The sequence below is a fragment of the Leopardus geoffroyi genome, chromosome A3, assembly GCF_018350155.1.
Source record: "Leopardus geoffroyi isolate Oge1 chromosome A3, O.geoffroyi_Oge1_pat1.0, whole genome shotgun sequence".
NCBI classification, from domain to species: domain Eukaryota; kingdom Metazoa; phylum Chordata; class Mammalia; order Carnivora; family Felidae; genus Leopardus; species Leopardus geoffroyi.
Window position 1 is genome coordinate 14826049 of NC_059336.1, and position 17922 is coordinate 14843970.

Genomic DNA, 17922 nt, shown 5'->3' on the forward strand with positions numbered 1-17922 from the left:
GGACTTGTTTCATTCGCCAAACCATCTCTCACCCCATGTCACAGGAACACAGAAACACAAAGGCCACAGTCCCTCAGTGCGTGGGGCTTGGATGGAGAATGGCATTCCGGGCCAACAAAACAACGTAAGCAAGGACTAGAAGGCTTGGAGGCGCAATAGCCATGCAGGGCTTGTCCAGGAAACGCTGGGCAGGGCAGGTGGAGGGCAAGTTGTAAAGGGCCGGGGCCTTTTCACCGAGAACAACAGAGAACCATAAAAGGTACTTAGGGTTGACAGATAAAATACAGGGTGCCCAGTTAAATGTGTGCTTCAGATAAATAACAAATAATTATTTTAGCATTAGTATATTCTAAACATTGCACAGGACACAACACTAAAACACTTAGTCGTTGTTCATCTGAAATTCACATTTAACTAGGCACCCTGTATTTTATTTGCCAAATCTGCCAATTCTATTTATGGATTAGCATCTCAGACAGATCCCCGTGGCTGCAGCATCCAAGATAGATTAGAGGGTGAGAGGAGAGAGGGAGAGAGAGACCCGTGAAGAAGTGAGGAGGTCACAACCTCACCTTCCTCTTTCATCAAGCAATCCCCAATTTTTAGCTGGGCTCATAGCCATCTGTTGCGAGGACCACACTTCCTAGCCTCCATCACAACTGTGCATTGCATGGATGGAGTTGCAGCCAATACAGTCGAAACAGAGTTGTCATGTGGCAGCTTTTGGGACACCTCCTCAAAAGACTGTTGACCAGGAGCACCTGGGTGGCTCAGTCGGCTAAGCAGCCGACTTCAGCTCAGGTCATGATCTCACGATTTGTGAATTCAGGCCCACATCGGGCTCTGGTGGTGACAGCTCAGAGCCTGGAGACTGCTTCAGATTCTGTGACTCCTTCTATCTCTGCCCCTCCCCAGCTCGTACTCTGTCTCTGTCTGTCTCTCTCTCTCTCTCTCTCTCTCTCAAAAATAAATAATAAAAATTTTAAATAAAAAGACTGTTGACCAATGCCTTTGCCTCTTTTTCCTGCTCTTCCTCCTTTCTTCTGCGTGAACCCAGCTGAAATGGCTGGAGCTCAAGCAGCTACCTTGGACCACAAGGACAAAGGCTGTACCCTATGGATGGCCAAAGAAGTAGAAAGAGACTTAGTTCCTTTCCACTTCATGGAGCCACCATACCAGCCCTGAACTGCCCCCATCCACACCTGAATTAGTTGAGAGAGAAATAAACTTCCAACACGTTGAAGTCACTGTTATTTTTCCTGTCCTAAGCAGCCACGCTTAATTCTAGCAGATACGAGAAACTGACACAGGAATCTCAGTGAGAGACATTGAAGCTGAATCTGGGCCAGCGATAGTGGATTTGAGAAATATTTCAGAGGAAGATCCGGCAGGAGTAGGTGTGTATGTAGGGATGGGGGACAGAAGACGTCCAGAGTCAAAGGGTAAAGAAGGTCAGGCTTGAGTGATATGGACAACGGAGCTGGTAGTGAGCCAGGGAACTCAGAGAAGCCTACGGTCTGGGATCACAGGAAGTCAGCTTGGTTTGGGGATGCTGAGTTTGAAGGGGCCTACAGGCCATGTGCCCTAGGTGTGGAAATTCAGGGCTGGAGCTCAGGAAAGAGGAGGGGCTCACGACCTCTGCTTGTCACCCCCATCTACAGGACAGCTACAGCCATAAGAGTAAGGGAGGCCTGAGCAGAGTGTGGAGTCATGGGATCAGAGGGTCTAGGTGAATTCTGAGAAAGCCTCACGGGTGAATGGAGGGAGAGGAGCCATTTGGACCTCAGTTTCCCTGGCTGTAAAATGGGAGCAGGGGAAAGGGGTAACCTAACTGATCCCTAAAGTTCCCTTCTGATCTAACATTCAAGAATTCTAAGGTGTGATCTCAGACCACTTATTTCCCCTCCCAGTGGTCAGTTTTCCCTTTGGAAAATGGGGCTAAGAATAGTACCTACCTCATGGGGTTGTCTGGAGGACAAAGTGACCCACGCTCTTGCCCAGCTCAGCCCTGGCATAGAGTAAAAGGGGAAAAAAACCCAACCAACCAACCAACCAAACAAACAAAACATGGCAGCCGTCAGGATGTGGTCACAGGGCTTCACGTGGGCAAAGGAGCACTGGGGATGAGTCTTCTTCCCGCTCCAAGCCCAGAAAGAGTCTGGAACCCTGGGCTCCTTCGCTGAGACCTCTAGGGGGCCACTGCTATATGCAGAACAGAGAGCCAGGTGGGGAGAGGGACAAAACGGGGAGAAGACACGCTTACCACTGGAAAGGTGACAAAGCCCAGCCTTGCCAGGAGTGATGGGAGAAAGTGAAGATCCGGGGATGGGAGAGGGGTTGGGAGAGGGGCGGAGAGGTAGGGTTAGCTAGCCCAGAGGAGGGGCTGATAAACTGAGGCCTTGCGAGCTGCGTGCTCTGAGCTGGATCCCCCTGGGCAGAGAGAAGAGGTGCCAGCCAGCTGAGGACCACATGGAAACCTTGAAATGGGTCTTCCGGGAGCAGAAGACGCTGGAAGAAACGCTTTTAACCCCACCCATCCCCTGCATCGGTCTGGTAGGGCTGCTGCGACAAAGCACCAGAAGCCCAGTAGTCTGAACAACCGGGATTTTATTATTTCGCAGTCCTGGAGGCTGGAAGGCTGAAATGCAGGTGTCAGCAGACTTGTTTCCTTCCGAGGGCTGCGAGAGTCAGTCCCCTCTCCCCGGCTGCCTTCTCCTGTGTCTTTTCACACTGTCTTCCTGCTCTGTATGTGTCTGTCTGTCTAAATGTCCCCTTCTTAGGACACCAGTGACATTGCGTTAGGGCTCCACCCAACTCCAGTATGACCTTGTGGGAACGAATCACATCTGCAATGACCCTATTTCCAAATAAGATCACAGTCTGGAGTACTGCAGGTAAGGACTTCAGTACGTGCATTTTAGGGGGACACAATTCAGCCCATAACATCCCCCGTCTCGGGCTCAGCAACCCCTGTCACCGCAGATCCCTTGCCGGGCTCCCTTACTGAGGGAGGCTGTGTGTGACCTCCACCCTTTGGTGGAGGCTGGTGCGGTCTGAGGGAGGAGGTCTTGGGACCTTGACATGAGCTGGGATGGGGTAGGGATGGGACATAGTTTCCTCTTCTCTTCTTCCTTCATACACCTTGGTTCACTCAGAACCTTATATTTAACTGCAGATACACACACACACACACACACACAAACACACACACAGACTCTCCATTCAGAGAACACCTCAGAGACCCACCCATATGCACAAAGGTGCACGCACACACACACACAGACACTCATGCAGAATCCTACACATCTTAATCCTACACGCACCTGCTCACAGCCACGGACACGTGCACCGACACAGACCGCAACTCACACGCCTTCCCCAGACACACGGCCGTGTGTTAGCACATCCGCCTGGGCACAATGACCGCCACGTTGAGACGGATGCGCAGGGACACGTCTATGACCTCACCATCGCACACGATGCACCTCTGTTCACGTGCCTTCTCATAGGTCTGTATCCCCACACGCAAAGTCACAAAACACACGGACACGGGCATCCGCGTGCACGCGCACACACAGCCCGTCTGCACACACAGGACCTTTTAATCCCGTTGTGGCTGGCAGCTGCTGGCATATACACAGCATCCCTCTGGCCTCACAGCTCACCATTCACTCCCTGGTAATTGGAGGCGATTTCATCTCCGTCCCGCCCAGCCAATCACTGGCTCCACAGAGCAGGCAGCAAAGCAGAATGACCCGCCACAAGGGCAGCGAAGCAGAGAGCCCCCTCCTCACTCCGGTGTCCCCATCTGCCTTTGTAGTCGAGACGGGATTTGCAAACCTAGACACATGCGCACACACACACGCGCGCGCTGAAATCCTGAGACTGTATACACACAATCACGTATACACAGAAGCGCACACAATTGCACGCACACACACAACCACACATGGAAGCACAGAGAGCGCACGACACACAAAAGGCCCCATGAGATAGAGGGTGTCTGTATCTACCCAGAGACACACAGTTTTGGGTTCGGTTGGTGGGAATATGTGTCCAGCATTCCAGGAGTGCTGCTTATGTGTGGGAACACACAGACGGACAGACGGTGACACCTTGAGGTGGAGGGGACACGTAAACACAGCCACACACAGACCTCAGGCTGTACTGACTGAACATCCCCCCAGGGTGTCTGAGCATGTGACACTGACACACAATGACAATGAAGAGGCACACAGGCGCAGAAACACGGGCGCAGGTGCATACACGCACGCACACAAAACACACAACGCACCTTACGGGCCCTCTGCATGTCCCCACAGACACCCATCGTCCTGCCTGCTGAACCCACAAATGGCCCAGTTCCTTCTGCCCCCAGGGTGATTTCCCAGGAGACAGGGAGCCAAGGCCCTCCCTGTCAACCTGCTGTTTGTCACTCCATCACGACCGGTGCGCTGACATTCAGAACCCAGCATTGAGATGATCACATTTAGCTGTAATGTACCACAGATTGCACTGACATTTGGAAAATATCCCACCTCGGGACCCATTCGACTTCAAACTTCTTTCCCGGAAAAGGAGAGAGATGGCAGAGAGGGGGCAGCGAGGGCCTGCAGTGTTCTGAAAAGGAGCTGCTTCCCAGCCCGGACCCCAGGAGCTGAGACTCTCAGACTCTCCTCCCAGAGACCCAGGGGCACCGGCTGCCCCATCGGCATCTACCTGGGGACAGGGAAGAGGAATAGAGGTCCCCGAGGCGGAGACAAAGTTCCAGACCACACAGCAAGTCTTCACAGACCATCTCCTGGGAGTCACTCCATCACGTCTGGGGCCCAGGGAGAGCTGCCTACTGTCAGTAGAGCACCTCCCAAGTACCAGGCTTTGTTTTAAGCATGTTACATACATGACCATTTGCCATCAGAAAACCTCACGAGATAGGAACTGTTATTGTCCCATTTGAATGATGAGGGACCTAAAGCTCAGAGAGGTGAAGTGACTTGCCCAAGGTCACACAGCCAGGTGTCTGACTCCATACCTGCCCTTTATCCACCTGCACAGGGTGACTCCGGAAGATGTGCCGTGGAGTCAGGTGGATGTTGACTCCTACGCAGGCCTTCTCCCTGCCTTTTCCCTTCTCTTCCTTCCTGCCTTCTCCCTCGCATCTCTCTGGCTGTCTCACTCTCCTCTCACCTCCCCTCCTCTCCACCTCCTAAGCAGGACCGATGTCCCCGGGATGATGGCACAGTCTGGGATGGCTTCCTGGAAAGCAGGAGGAGAGCCTGAGCTGCACCTGGTAACTCAGACGTGTGGATGCGTAGGACTGACATCTGCAGAATCGATGTGCGAGCCTTGCAGAAAAGCCTCTGGAAGCCACTGCCTTTTAGTAAATGGAATGGCTGGACCCTTCCTGGGTGACAGCTGCAGACAGCCAGGGCTTGGATGAGGGAGACTTGCCCGGGGTGGCCCAGGCCTCTCTGAGGTTGTGCCCAGACTGAGGTCTGGGCAACAAGGCCATCTGGATAAACTAATGGCAGCCAGAGATGTGCCTACCTCTTCCCCAAAAAGGACCACACAGAGGACTCTGCTTGACTGAACAGAAGTAATGGTGAAAACACAGGCAGTGCTGTGGGAAAAAAAAAAGATATTTCAAAGGCCAGATGAAAATGACATGGTCCCAGGTAGTCCAAAAAGAAAAGGAGAGCCAGGAAGATTGTCTGGTTCTCTGATGAGCTGATTAATCTCCTTAAATAACTTAGAGTCCAACTTCCCAAAAGGCAAAAGAAAGTTAGGTTAATCTACTCTAAATGATTCCTGAGCTTCTCGGGGGTGGTAATCAATACGCACACACTCTCTCTCTCTTCATAAGTAATTCTCAGTAATTGCAAGAAAGAGGGTTTTCTGTGGAAAATGACAGTCTAGCCACAGAGAAAATCCCCGGCAAGGGGATCAATTGGCCTCCAGTTGGGGAGCCAGCCCTGCTGGTGGAGGAAGGCGGTGGGATGACCACCATCACATCACATTGTGGACCCCGGTGTCATCCCAAGGTCTGTCTGCCTGTAGGAGTTGTAATTGATTGGGGGAAAGGGAGACCAAATGGGGAGGGCGAACTGAGATCAGTCAGGAGCAAAGCCTCCCTGTGCCCGTGGGTAACGTTGCGGAGAGCATCGCTAGGGCTCAGCACCGGTGCCCACCATCGATACCAAAGGAGCGCCATCAATGGTCATTAACAATGTCCTTGGGAGCGCAACAACACGTAGCACCAATCCCCTGAGGACACTGACAGTGATCTGGGGGCACCATCAAGGTTCATCCTCAGTTCCCTTGTAAGTCCATCGTCTACACTCTCAGGAGTACCCATCAGTGTCCATCTCCAAAGCCCTGGGTCGGCATCCTCACTGATGCCCCCAAGCATAGGGACTGTGTCCTTGTTGGTCATCACTGTATCTCCATTAGCCACAGTGTCTGGCACATAATAGGAGCTCAATAAACATCCTTTGGATAGATGAATGAGTGAAGGTTCTTGGGAAGGACAGGAACTTCTTTGCCCTGTTGGCTACCTTCTCCTCAGGACCTTACCCAGTGCCTAGCCAAGGAGAATGCTCCATAACTACCTGTCGGATGGACAAGTGGGTGGGTGGGTGGGTGGGTGGATGGATGGATGGGTGGGTGGATCGACGGATGGTGGAGGGATGGAGGGATCGATGGATCAACAGATGGGTGATGGATGGTGGATGGATGGATGGATGGATGGATCGACAGATGGTGGATGGGTGGATGGAAGGAAGGAAGGAAGGAAGGAAGGAAGGAAGGAAGGATGACCTTCAAGGCAAAATCAGTGCCATCGGTAATTCCAGGAAATCAGCCTCTGGGACCAGAGTTCGACACAAAGTAATCCCGAAACAGAAGACAAGCCCGCTTGCTGTCTCACCCCTAGTGGTTCTGGGTGCCCATGTGAGCCTGATGGCTTCACCAGATTCTCTCCTTTGCAGTGGAGATGGGGGTAGGGATGGAGATGGGCAGAGACAGGGAGGGCCTCTCACCTCCTGGCTCTACTCTCCCTGTTCCCACTCTCCAATTCAAATACCATTTTCTAGGATGTCCCCCGGGTACTGAAAGGAAAGCTCATCACCTGTCATCTGCCCATAACAATGGCAGTAGCTGCCTGCTGGCTGGGGAGCCAGTTGCCATCAACTCTGCCTGGCAGCGGAGTGGGCAGGTAGGCTGAAACGGGGGTACGCAGGCTGTAGTCACCAGCCCCGCCTCTGCAGTTGCCAACTTTGTATAGATCCAGCCATGACCCCTGGCAGAGCTGACTGCCCAGTACCTCCCAGAGGGCCACTGCAGGATGAGGAATGTTCCATCCACCTGCCATTTATTCCACTCCCACTGTATGCCACCCACTCCCCTGCACCACCTAATCCAGACCCTCACGTTCAGCCCTAGCAGTCAGGTCTGATCACTAAGGAGCCTCATTTCACAGTCGAGGAACCTGGGGCTCAGAGAGGTGAGGGAAGTTACCTAATGTCACATTGCAAGGATGTGACAGAGTCAGCGCTTGAACCCAAACTGATCTGACTCCAGAGCCTGGCTTCTGTGGAGGCAGCTGGCAGCCTCTGAAGCCAGGTCACCCAATGGCACCAAGGTCATTGCCACATAGCAGCCTGGGATGAGAGCAGCCTCACTGCAGACAGGAGTGGCCACGTGGCAACAGAGAACAGCCTGTATCTCGGCGACATCTAACCTCTGACTTCTGCCAGTCATCTGGCTATCTCTGAGTTCCCAGCCCCATGGGACTTGCATCTCAAGTCAGAGGACAGGGGTGGTGGAACCTGGCTAGGGAGTCTGCTAGCCCATAGAACACCTTCATGCGAATTAGAAAAAGCAACCCCTTCCTCCAGGGGAGGGCCTGGCAACCTTGTGCAGTGGACAGCCCGCACCATCATGCATAGCAGCCCTCTCTTTGCTTTGAAATGAGATTCTGCTGTTAAATCACACAACCTTGGAACTTCAGCTCTAGAAATATTATTGAATCGATCAGCATTTTCCCCATTTCAGCTATTCGAATACCATATTCATGATTTTCTGCCATCTCCAAGTACCATCTGGGCTATTATTTACTGAATCTTTTTCTTCCAACGACCCCCTTTTTACACTTAATTTTATTTGGGAAGCAAAATGGGCATTAATACGTTAAATGGAAAAACAGTAACACAGGACATATGACGTAAAAACAAACACACTCAGGTAAAATGATATTATCAACCCCTGCTCTGATAATGCTGTCCTGCTGAAGTCTTCAATCTGAGTCTCACACCCTCTTTTTTTTTTTTTTTTTTTTAATTTTTTTTTTCAACGTTTATTCATTTTTGGGACAGAGAGAGACAGAGCATGAACGGGGGAGGGGCAGAGAGAGAGGGAGACACAGAATCGGAAACAGGCTCCAGGCTCTGAGCCATCAGCCCAGAGCCCGACGCGGGGCTCGAACTCACGGACCGCGAGATCGTGACCTGGCTGAAGTCGGACGCTTAACCGACTGCGCCACCCAGGCGCCCCTCACACCCTCTTTATAACAAAAGAAGATTATGGAGAATTAGACAGGTGTTTTAGACACGCTAGCACCAAAACCATCCTTTCTCTGACACAGTCAGAAAGGAAGAAAGGAGAGCCGAGAAGAAGCCCCCTTTCTTGCCAAGTGACAGTTCAGTGTTCTTTTATGCTCTTTATGGGTCTTGAGGTCATGGAAGTCACACTTCTGGAAGCACACTAGGCTTGGTGCTGTCGGGGTTTCTCAGGGCTGACCTGCCCGGCCGCTGCAGTGGCCCAATGCAACAGCTGAGGGTGCCTGCTCGCCTTGAACCTTTTGCCATTTGCTGTGTGTCTTGGGGTGAATCCCTTCCCCTCTCTGTGCCTCAGTTCGACAGAACATCCTCTATGGATGCTTTCGGCTCTGATATTCCAAAATTCTGAGATGTAAAAGGGGATGATAATATTGTCTAGGATGAGGGTTGGCAAGCTTTTTCTGCAAAGGGCCAGATCAGATAATACACATTTCCCACTTTGAGAGCCATACGATACTGGATAACTGCTCATCTGTGCCACTGTAGTGTGAAAGCACCACAGATAGTACAAGTGGGCATGGCTATGGTCCAGTAGACCTTTCTGGACAAGGATAGGCAGGGACTCGCCAAAGGTCGTAGTTTGCTAAGCCCTAGTCTAGATCCAGGAGGACCTAGGAGCTCCCAGGGTCAAAGGAAATCCCCACAAGGTCTGCAATGGGCCAGGCGTAGGTCCCCTGTGAAGTCCCAGGATGCCCCATCACATGCTTCCTGGACCACCATTATCCTACTCCCTTCTCTCCCCTTTCAAAACTTACTCGTAGGAAAAGCTCCAAGTCATTCTTTGAGGCGAAATCACGGGACTCCCTCCGAGCTGACAGGGCATTTCCACCCCGCATAGCCCAGACACGCACAAATTTCTGGACCCTAACGGATTTGAACTTGAAATTCCACTCTCCCTCCTCACTTGTCATGAAGGCAAGCGTCTTCACCCTCTGCACTGGTGTTTTTCAGCTACAGAAAAGAAAAGGACAGAACTGATACGTACCCATCCTCATAAAGTGAACTGCAAGGGAGAAAAAAAAAGTTAATCTCTACAAAGCACTCAGCAAGTATCTAGTAGGTAATAAGCCCTCAACTCGGTACCTGTTATTATTATGAACAACAATACTGACCACCCAAGGCGGGACACCCCCTGGCTCACCTCCCGCCACGCAGCCCCTCCCGCTGTCCAGCAGGGCTTTCCCGCCACACATCTGCTGCACAAATCACTGCGATCGATTTCTTGGAAGGCAGCTTTAGGGTATTTGTGATTTTTTTTTTTTTTTTTTGTAGTTTGATTTTAAAGCCTGGTTTATTCTTAGCGCCTTAAAAAAAAATGGAGAGTTGGGGGCAGGCTGGATCCTTCTTGATTCTTGCTTTTCTTGTCTCTTCCCCCAAAGGTCTCTGCCCTGCCCCGGCAAGGGAGGAGGGGATGGAGTCAAAGATAGCGACTTGGAGCCTGGGCACCGTCCCCTGCCCTCCTGGTGACTACCCCCACCCAAGACCTCGTCGGCATCTTCCTGGGCCTCCCCTTTGCCATCCGCCCCCAGCCTCGGACGGGCACAGGCTCAAGAGTCCCCCGAAACTCTGCCACCTCCCAGCCGTGTGGCCTCAGGAACATCATTAAGACTCTCAAGCCTCTGTTTCTTCCTCTGCAAAATGGGTACAAAGGTGCCATCTCCCAGCACTGTGGGAGGAGATGATCCGATGGCCAGAGCTTTGAAGTCCTCTGACGTGTGAGGGGCTCTGGGCGATCATCGTCTTGGTGAAGCAGGGTCTGGCTGCCTCCCGGGGGCCGCTGGGTTCAGGTGGAATCAGGCAGAGAGGTCTTCCCAGCTGAGTGTTTGAGCTCAGGCTCTGGAAATGTTGCAGCTGCCACTCTGCTATGACCCAGCTGGGACCCACTGACGGTATCTTAATTTCCGCCCAAGCTCTTTTCCAGATGGGCTGCTAATTAGGGCTAATGGCAGCTGTCCCTGCTGGGTCCTGATGCCTCCTCCTCTGTCAAAGCAGGCCACCGAACAGGGTCGTTGGGCTGATGCCCCAGGCCCCATTGGCCAGTCAGTCCTCTGGGTTAGGCATTGCTCTCCGCGTCTCTCGGCAAGGCTAAGCTTTCTTGCTGCCTTTTCACCTGACAAATGGGAGGGGGGGGAGACGCAGTATCCATCCAGGCAGGCGCCCCCTCAGGGACCATGCACCCACTTCCTGCTTTATGCCAGGCCTGTGGGAGCACCGGGGACACACAGGTAGGCTGTGTGTCCAGAAGCCAGACATTCCTGGAGGCAAAACTTAGTTTAATCTCATTCTGGCTGTGTGACCTTGAGCAATTTACTTAACCTCTCTGTACCCAGGTCTCCATGTTTATTATAAAAACATTTTTAAGTTTATTTCTTTATTTTGAGAGGGAGAGACAGAGCACGAGCTGGAGAGGGTCAGAGAGAAGGAGAGACAGAGTCCCGAAGAGGCTCCGCTCCATCAGCACAGAGCCCGACGCGGGGCTTGAACTCACGAACGGTGAGATCACGACCTGGGCGGAGATCAAGAGTCCGACGCGTAACCAACCGAACTGTGTCCCCCAAGCCCTCCACGCGTATTACAAAACAGTCCCCACCTCACAGGCATCTTGTAAGGAGGGTATAAGATGCGACAGGCTGAACAGAATGGCCGGTACCACAGCCGTGAAGCTGGCCAGAAAACAGAGGAATCATAAAGTGACTTGAGTACCATCTTGAGAAGCTGGACCTTCGTGCCCAGAGAGCGATAAACTTAGTGACTATTATTCTTCCTATGCTTGCTTCTGTTCAGTGCTTCCTAAGCGTCTCCAAAGCGCTGAGAATAGTATCATAGCCAAGATAGCACTTGCTGTGTACCACGCACTGTCGTAAGTACTGACTCATTCGGTCTGCACAACCCTACAAGGTAGGTGCGATTATTATGCCCATTTGACGGACGTAGACACTGAGACACAGGTCAAGTAACGCGCCCGTGATCACCCAGTCAGTATCTAGTCACCTACTGCTGTATAACAAGTTAGATCAAAACTTAGCAGCGTAAAACAACCAACATTTATTATCGCAGTTTCTGTAGGTCAGGAATCCAGACACCATTTGCCCGGGTGCCTCAGTGTTCACGGCTCTTGGCTGGAGACATCCGCTCCTGGCACGTGGGCCTCCCCATAGAGCAGTTGGCAATATGGCGGCCGGCTTCCCTCGTGGAGAGCCGGCAGGATAGGGTGTCCAAGAGGGAAGCCTCCGCTTTTTATAACCCCACTCTCAGAGGTCATAGCCCATCATTCTTGCTGTATTGTGTGTATCAAACACAAGTCACTAGGTCCAAGCCACACTCAAGAAAAAGGTACCACGCAAAGGCCACCACCCCATTGGGGAGCCATCTTAGTGGGGATGTGGCACAGCCAGTAAATAGTGGAGCCGGGGTATGAATCCAGGGAGACGGCTCTGGAATCCATGAACCCGATTGATACCCCAGCTCCACGATCGTCTGATGGTTGGATGATAAGAAGTTAGACACCAGCCCCGCCCTCCGGAAGCTCTCCGTCTAGAGAGAAGCAGAAAAGTCAGAGAGTGAGACGGAAAGTGCATTCGCGGAGGAAGGCAAAACAGATGAAGCAGGAAGCCTGCCTGGAGGAGGTGATGCCCAATCTGAGACACAAAAGAGAAGGCAGAGTTGGCCAAGCAGAGACAAGTGTGGGAGAAAATGTGGCAGCCAGAACAACTTGTGTCAAGGCTCATGTGGAAGACTGGTGTTTTGTGTGAAGGCCAGCGTGTGGGGGGGGGGGGGGAGGAAGGGAGGACGGAGAAGGAGCAGGCTAGGCCAGGATGCAAAGGGGCAGGCAGGTAAAGGGATCTGGATACTATTCCAAAGAACTAGGGAGCCATGGAAGGTTGTCCACAGTAAGTTTTGTGTTTTTAAATTTTTTTTTTCAACGTTTATTTATTTTTTTTGGGACAGAGAGAGACAGAGCGTGAACGGGGGAGGGGCAGAGAGAGAGGGAGACACAGAATCGGAAACAGGCTCCAGGCTCTGAGCCATCAGCCCAGAGCCCGACGCGGGGCTCGAACTCACGGACCGCGAGATCGTGACCTGGCTGAAGTCGGACGCTCAACCGACTGCGCCACCCAGGCGCCCCAGTTTTGTGTTTTTAAAAGACTATCCTAAACCGCGTGGAGAATGGAAGAGGATGGCCGGGGACAAAGAGAGGAGTTAGAGGCTCTTCCTTGCTTCGTTCACTCATTTGGGTAATGCATATTTAGCAAGGGCCGGCGATGTATTGCTCTAGGCACCCAGAGATACAGCAATAAATAACACAAGGCCGTTCTGTCTCGGAAGTTACATTCTAGTGGAAGGAAAAAAACAATAAACTCAGAAAGCTAATAAATAAAAGGGGAAATTACCGAAGTGATAGATGCCATGAGAAAAATGATAGAGCAGAGTAGCATAAAAGCAGAAATGACCACATTAGCCGCACTGACTTTCAACCCGAATGACAAGAACGAACTGGCTGTGGGAACACAGCACTCCAGGCCGAGAAACAGCTAGTGCAAAGGTCCTGGGGTGGAGCGGGTTTGGTTGGAGGCCAGCCCGGCTGAGGTATACTAGCCAAGAGGGAGAAGAACAGGAAATGAGGCAGAGGTAGTAGACAGAAGCCAGAACAAGAGAGGACAGTGCCAGATGCTGAGCCCTGGCAGCAAGGACGAGTGGTGGGAGCTTGAGGAGCAGAATAGAGAAGGCGAAATCCACTGGCCGTGGGTGAGCGGATCGGAGTAACAGTGTTGGGCCCAGTGGACCAGAGGAGCCCCAGCAAGTGAGGGAAGGAGGAGAGGCTGGCCCAGCCCTGACCCACTTTGCGAACATGCCTGTTCCCCCGCGGGCCGGCCACAGATTAACAGTCATCCCCCCGGCAGACCCGGGCGAAGGCAGCTGGTTAGGCAGCATTTGCATATTTGTTTAATAAAAAGTTATGGATGTACAAAGACGGATAATTAATTACCCGGCATATTTTCCCTCCGCTCCCTCCCCTCCTTCCCACATTGCCACCATGGCCCCAATTGCCTTCCTCTCCTTCTGGCTGAGTCAGCAGAATGCTCGCCTCTTCTGGGGGGGCGGGGGGGGGGAGCCACAGGCCCGATAAATATGTACTTATTAAGTGTGTACAGCGGCCAGTCAGGCCTGCACAAGCAGCAATCCCGGACCGTTCTGCCTGGAGTATTTATGCCAGTACCTAGGGCCACTTTAGCTATTTATTTTCGCAAAGAAATTAAATTAGATAGTTTGATAGCTTTCAGTGTAATTATGAAAGAAATTTACATGAGATGTTTATGAGGAGGGGATCATTAGGCACCCGAACCCCAAGGATATCCATTTGCTGGGACCCCCCCCTCCCCTTATTTCCTTCCCAGCTACTACAAGGGTGTGGGAAAGTGTCCTTCCCCGGGAGAGCCAGAGTCGGGGGCGGGGGCAGGGGGGCAGGGTGGTGTTCACGTTGCTGGAACTTGAGCCCCGAGAGGGTGGGAGCTCTCCGTCTGTTTCAGCAGTGGGCTCGGAGCCTGGTCGGGGCTCTGCAAATGCTCTGGGTGAACGGATGCCAGCCCTGCAAAGCAAGGGGCTTCTCCTCTCGATGCCTCAGTTTCCTCAACTGTGAGAAGGAAGCTGTTCTGGGAATGAAATGTAACCATAGCTGCCATTTATTGAGCTCTACAGTGTGTCAGGAACTGTTCCAAGGACCACACTGAATCCTCGTAACAATCATCTTAAGCAGATAGGAGTCCTTGAAGCTTAGCCCCATATCCCCATCTGATGGATGGGAAAAGTGAGAGCTGACCAGCTAAATGAGTTACCCCGGCAGTTCGGGGCAGCGCGGGGTTTCCAACCCGGCAGCCGGCTGAGCCCCTCCATACCTGTGGTCAGGAGCTATGCAGCCACCGTAGTTTTCTCTGAGGTCCCCTTGCCTTTCAGAGTTAAAGACCTACTGCCTTCACCCACGCCTGCGTGTAGCCAGGGAAACCCAGACCCAGAAAGGAAGAGGGACGTGCCAGCGTCCCACTGAGCAAGCCGCGGGGCTGGAACCTTCCTAGAGTGTCTGCTTGCTTGCTCACCTCCCCACGGGCTGAGTAATTAGCCAGGCTGATTAGCGCTGATTGCAGCCCCCCGCGGGGCAGAGAGGCTGGGCCTGCAGGGTGGGGGAGTGCTGGGCCCTGGGGGTCCCTCTCATCCACCTGGTCCCTCTCCCACCAGCTCTGGAAGAGTCTGGCTCCTGGAGGGGGTGGGGGGGGGGGGTGCGGAGCGGCTATGATCTGAGCCCCAGAGGAATGGGCCAGAAACCCTAGGCCAGGAGACACAAGTCTTAAACCCAAACCTGGGAAACTGAGGCTGGGTTGAGGGGGCTTCACGAGCCAAACCGCCTGCATTCCAATGCTGGCTCGGCCACCTAAACTAGCTGTGTGGCAATTACTTAACCTCTCTGGGCCTCGGTTTCTTCATCCATAAAATGGGAAGATAATAATAGTCCCTTCCTCTCTGGGTTGTCATGAGGACAAAATCGGCTTCTGCGGGTGACACGCCAGACAGGAAGTGAGCCCTCAAGAAACATCATTTTCATTATTAATTACTCAAATCCCTAAATGTGAGAAAAGCAGCAAACTGTCCTTTTAACCAGAGGCTGCATGGTAGATGGATGCAGGAGAAAGCACCGTGGAGCAGCCTTTCTCTCACCCTAGGAAGGCCCCCCAGATCTTGGAGGTGGGCTGAAGGAGGAAATACCATGTATTGGCTGTAATGCACCAGGTAAATCATTCAGGGGGATTCCAGACGAGGTCGGGGGCCTAGCCGGCAGGGCGCCTTGCACAGATCACCGGGCAGAGCCACGATTCCAACCCGGGCCACTCTGACCCCAGAGCCTCCTTCGGGCACCAGCCCGAAGCCCCCTTCTCTATGTGGGGAGTCACCCGGGGCCCTATGGAGAACAGGAAACAGGCTAAACGGAGTACAGAGGAATTAATGAAGGAAGCTAATCAGGGAATCCTAGAGAGGACGCCAGACAAGATCCAATTAAAATGCCAGCCTCTGTGAGTTCCCCATTTTAATTTTCCACAAATTAGCTTGAAAGGGGGGGATGGAAATGAAGATATTAGTTTTTCTTTCTTTTTTTTTAAATTTCTCTCCGTCTCTCTCTCTCTCTCTCTCTCCCTCCCTCTCCAAAAGGGAAAAATCCTTTGAGGATAATGTTACTCGTTTCCCTTTTAAAAAAGAAAATAAAATGACTCTCAGCTGAGGGATTTGGGTTCTGACTCTACCCTCGTTGGAGGCAATTTCCGGGGCCTGCTTGTTAGAGTGCGGGCCTGGTAACCCCTTTAGAATACAAAGCCCCCATTTTCTGAATGAAAAAGTATGGTGTACCTTCCGACCCTCACAACCCCGAAGGGCAAGGGAGGCATCATTGCACCTGTTTGCATGTAACCGAGGCTCAGAGAGGTGAAGTGATTGGCCCAGGTCACAGACTGGGGAAGTGGGAGAGCCTTGTCGGGTGCTCCCCACTGAAACCGGGCTCCTGTTCAGTCCCAGTCGCGGGTCCCACAGGGACCTGCAGGGTTGAGGATGGGGACACATGCGGGCTCCAGCCTGCCTGCTGTAACCTGCAGGGCCTGCCAGAGGTCATTAGTATTCCAGAGGCCCCATGGACTTCCTGGCCTTCACTTCAAGGTGGGGTAGGCCCCCCCTCCTGGCTTCTCCGGGGTGGCAATGATTTCTGACACACGTCCACACACATACAGGAACCAGGTCTCGGTTGCCTTTCGGCACCCCACGGCGGGGACCCGGCCTATTCATCACTGTCTCCTGGCAAAGGCCAGATCCTGCCACCCCCCCACCACAGTGACTGGCCCAGGCAGCCGGTGCCCTTGATCTCACGATAGTTTTTTCTGCTCCCGTGCCACTCCCCACCCCCACCCCATCTTCCTGTCTACTGGAAAGAATTCATTTTGCTTGTATGGAAATATTACAAACTTAGGCTCAATGACAAAAGCACCCCCCCACCCCTGCCTCCTACATAGGTGACAGCTCCCTCAAGCCCCAAAGCCTACGGGCTCTCCAATGTCTGCTCCAAGTCGTGGGGCAGGATCCTGGCAGAGACAAAGCTGTCACTTTCTGGGCTGTGTGCCTTTGGATAAGTGACTTAGCCTCTCTGTGCCTCCATTTCCTCATCGGCAGAACGGTATAATAAAAAATCTAGCTTAAAAGAATGTGGCGAAGGCTCCATGAGACCACAGACAGGCAAGGTCCCGGCACATAGGCCGCTCGGTAGGCATTACCTTCCTCCCTCTAAAAACTGGGAAGTGAAGGGCCCAGCTGCAATGAGGATCCCAGATGGAAAAAGGGGCAGAAGGCTAAAAGGGTGAGACAAGACTTCCCTTAATGGAATCCCAAGTCCACTGAAAGGGGGAAAAAAATGAGGCATCGGGGGCAGGGCGACAGGTGAAAATATCTCTGGGGCCTCCCTGGCCTCGTGGGAAGGTCCACGGCTGACCTGAAACAGCCCAGGTCATTGCCAGTAAAGCAGCTTCCCTGTACCTGGTGGGCACGAGAGCCAGAGCCAGCAGTGACCCCCAAGGCTCAGTGTGAGCTTGTCTGGGGGGACCTGGGGGGATCCCTCAGACTCTGGTGGTACCCCAAGGCCAGGGAGTGCCCAAATTAGGGTTTGGAGTCCAGTATAGGAGATGTCTGAATCTGGGGTTGTGCCCGATCTGTGTGTGAGCCCAGGTTTGGGGGCTGTCAGTACTGGAGGGTGAGCTCGGAACTTGGGGCTGACCCTGGTTGTGATCCTCTAGCTTTGGGGGTCTGTGTTCACGTTTGGTGTCATCGGGCCTGAGCTGAGCCCAGGTCTGTCTGTCATCCCACACCTGGGAGATATCGGGATTCATGAAGCGAGCTCTGAATTGGGGTCCGCTGATAATGAACCTCAAAATCTTGGAGTATCTGCGAGCTCACGGATGTGAACCCCACGTCTGAGGGATGGGGTCTGAGAGGTGTGAGGCGTGTTCGGGAAGGGGCCAGGCATCTCAGGGCAGTAAGGTGTGAGCCTTGGGTGGGTCCCAGGCAGCAGGTGAAGACCTGTCTGGTTCCCCCAACCTTCTTCGCTTCCCTCCCCCTCTCCCAATGCACACCATCTCCTACTTTGGGTCTCACCCTCCACCACCCATTGGGTCCCCCTCCCTCGTCCCCACCTCTGCCTGGAACTGCAGACTCTCTAGGAGTTCTGAACCTCAAGCCTCAGGAGTCTCCACATTCCTTCCCTGGGGTGAGGAGAATCAAGGGA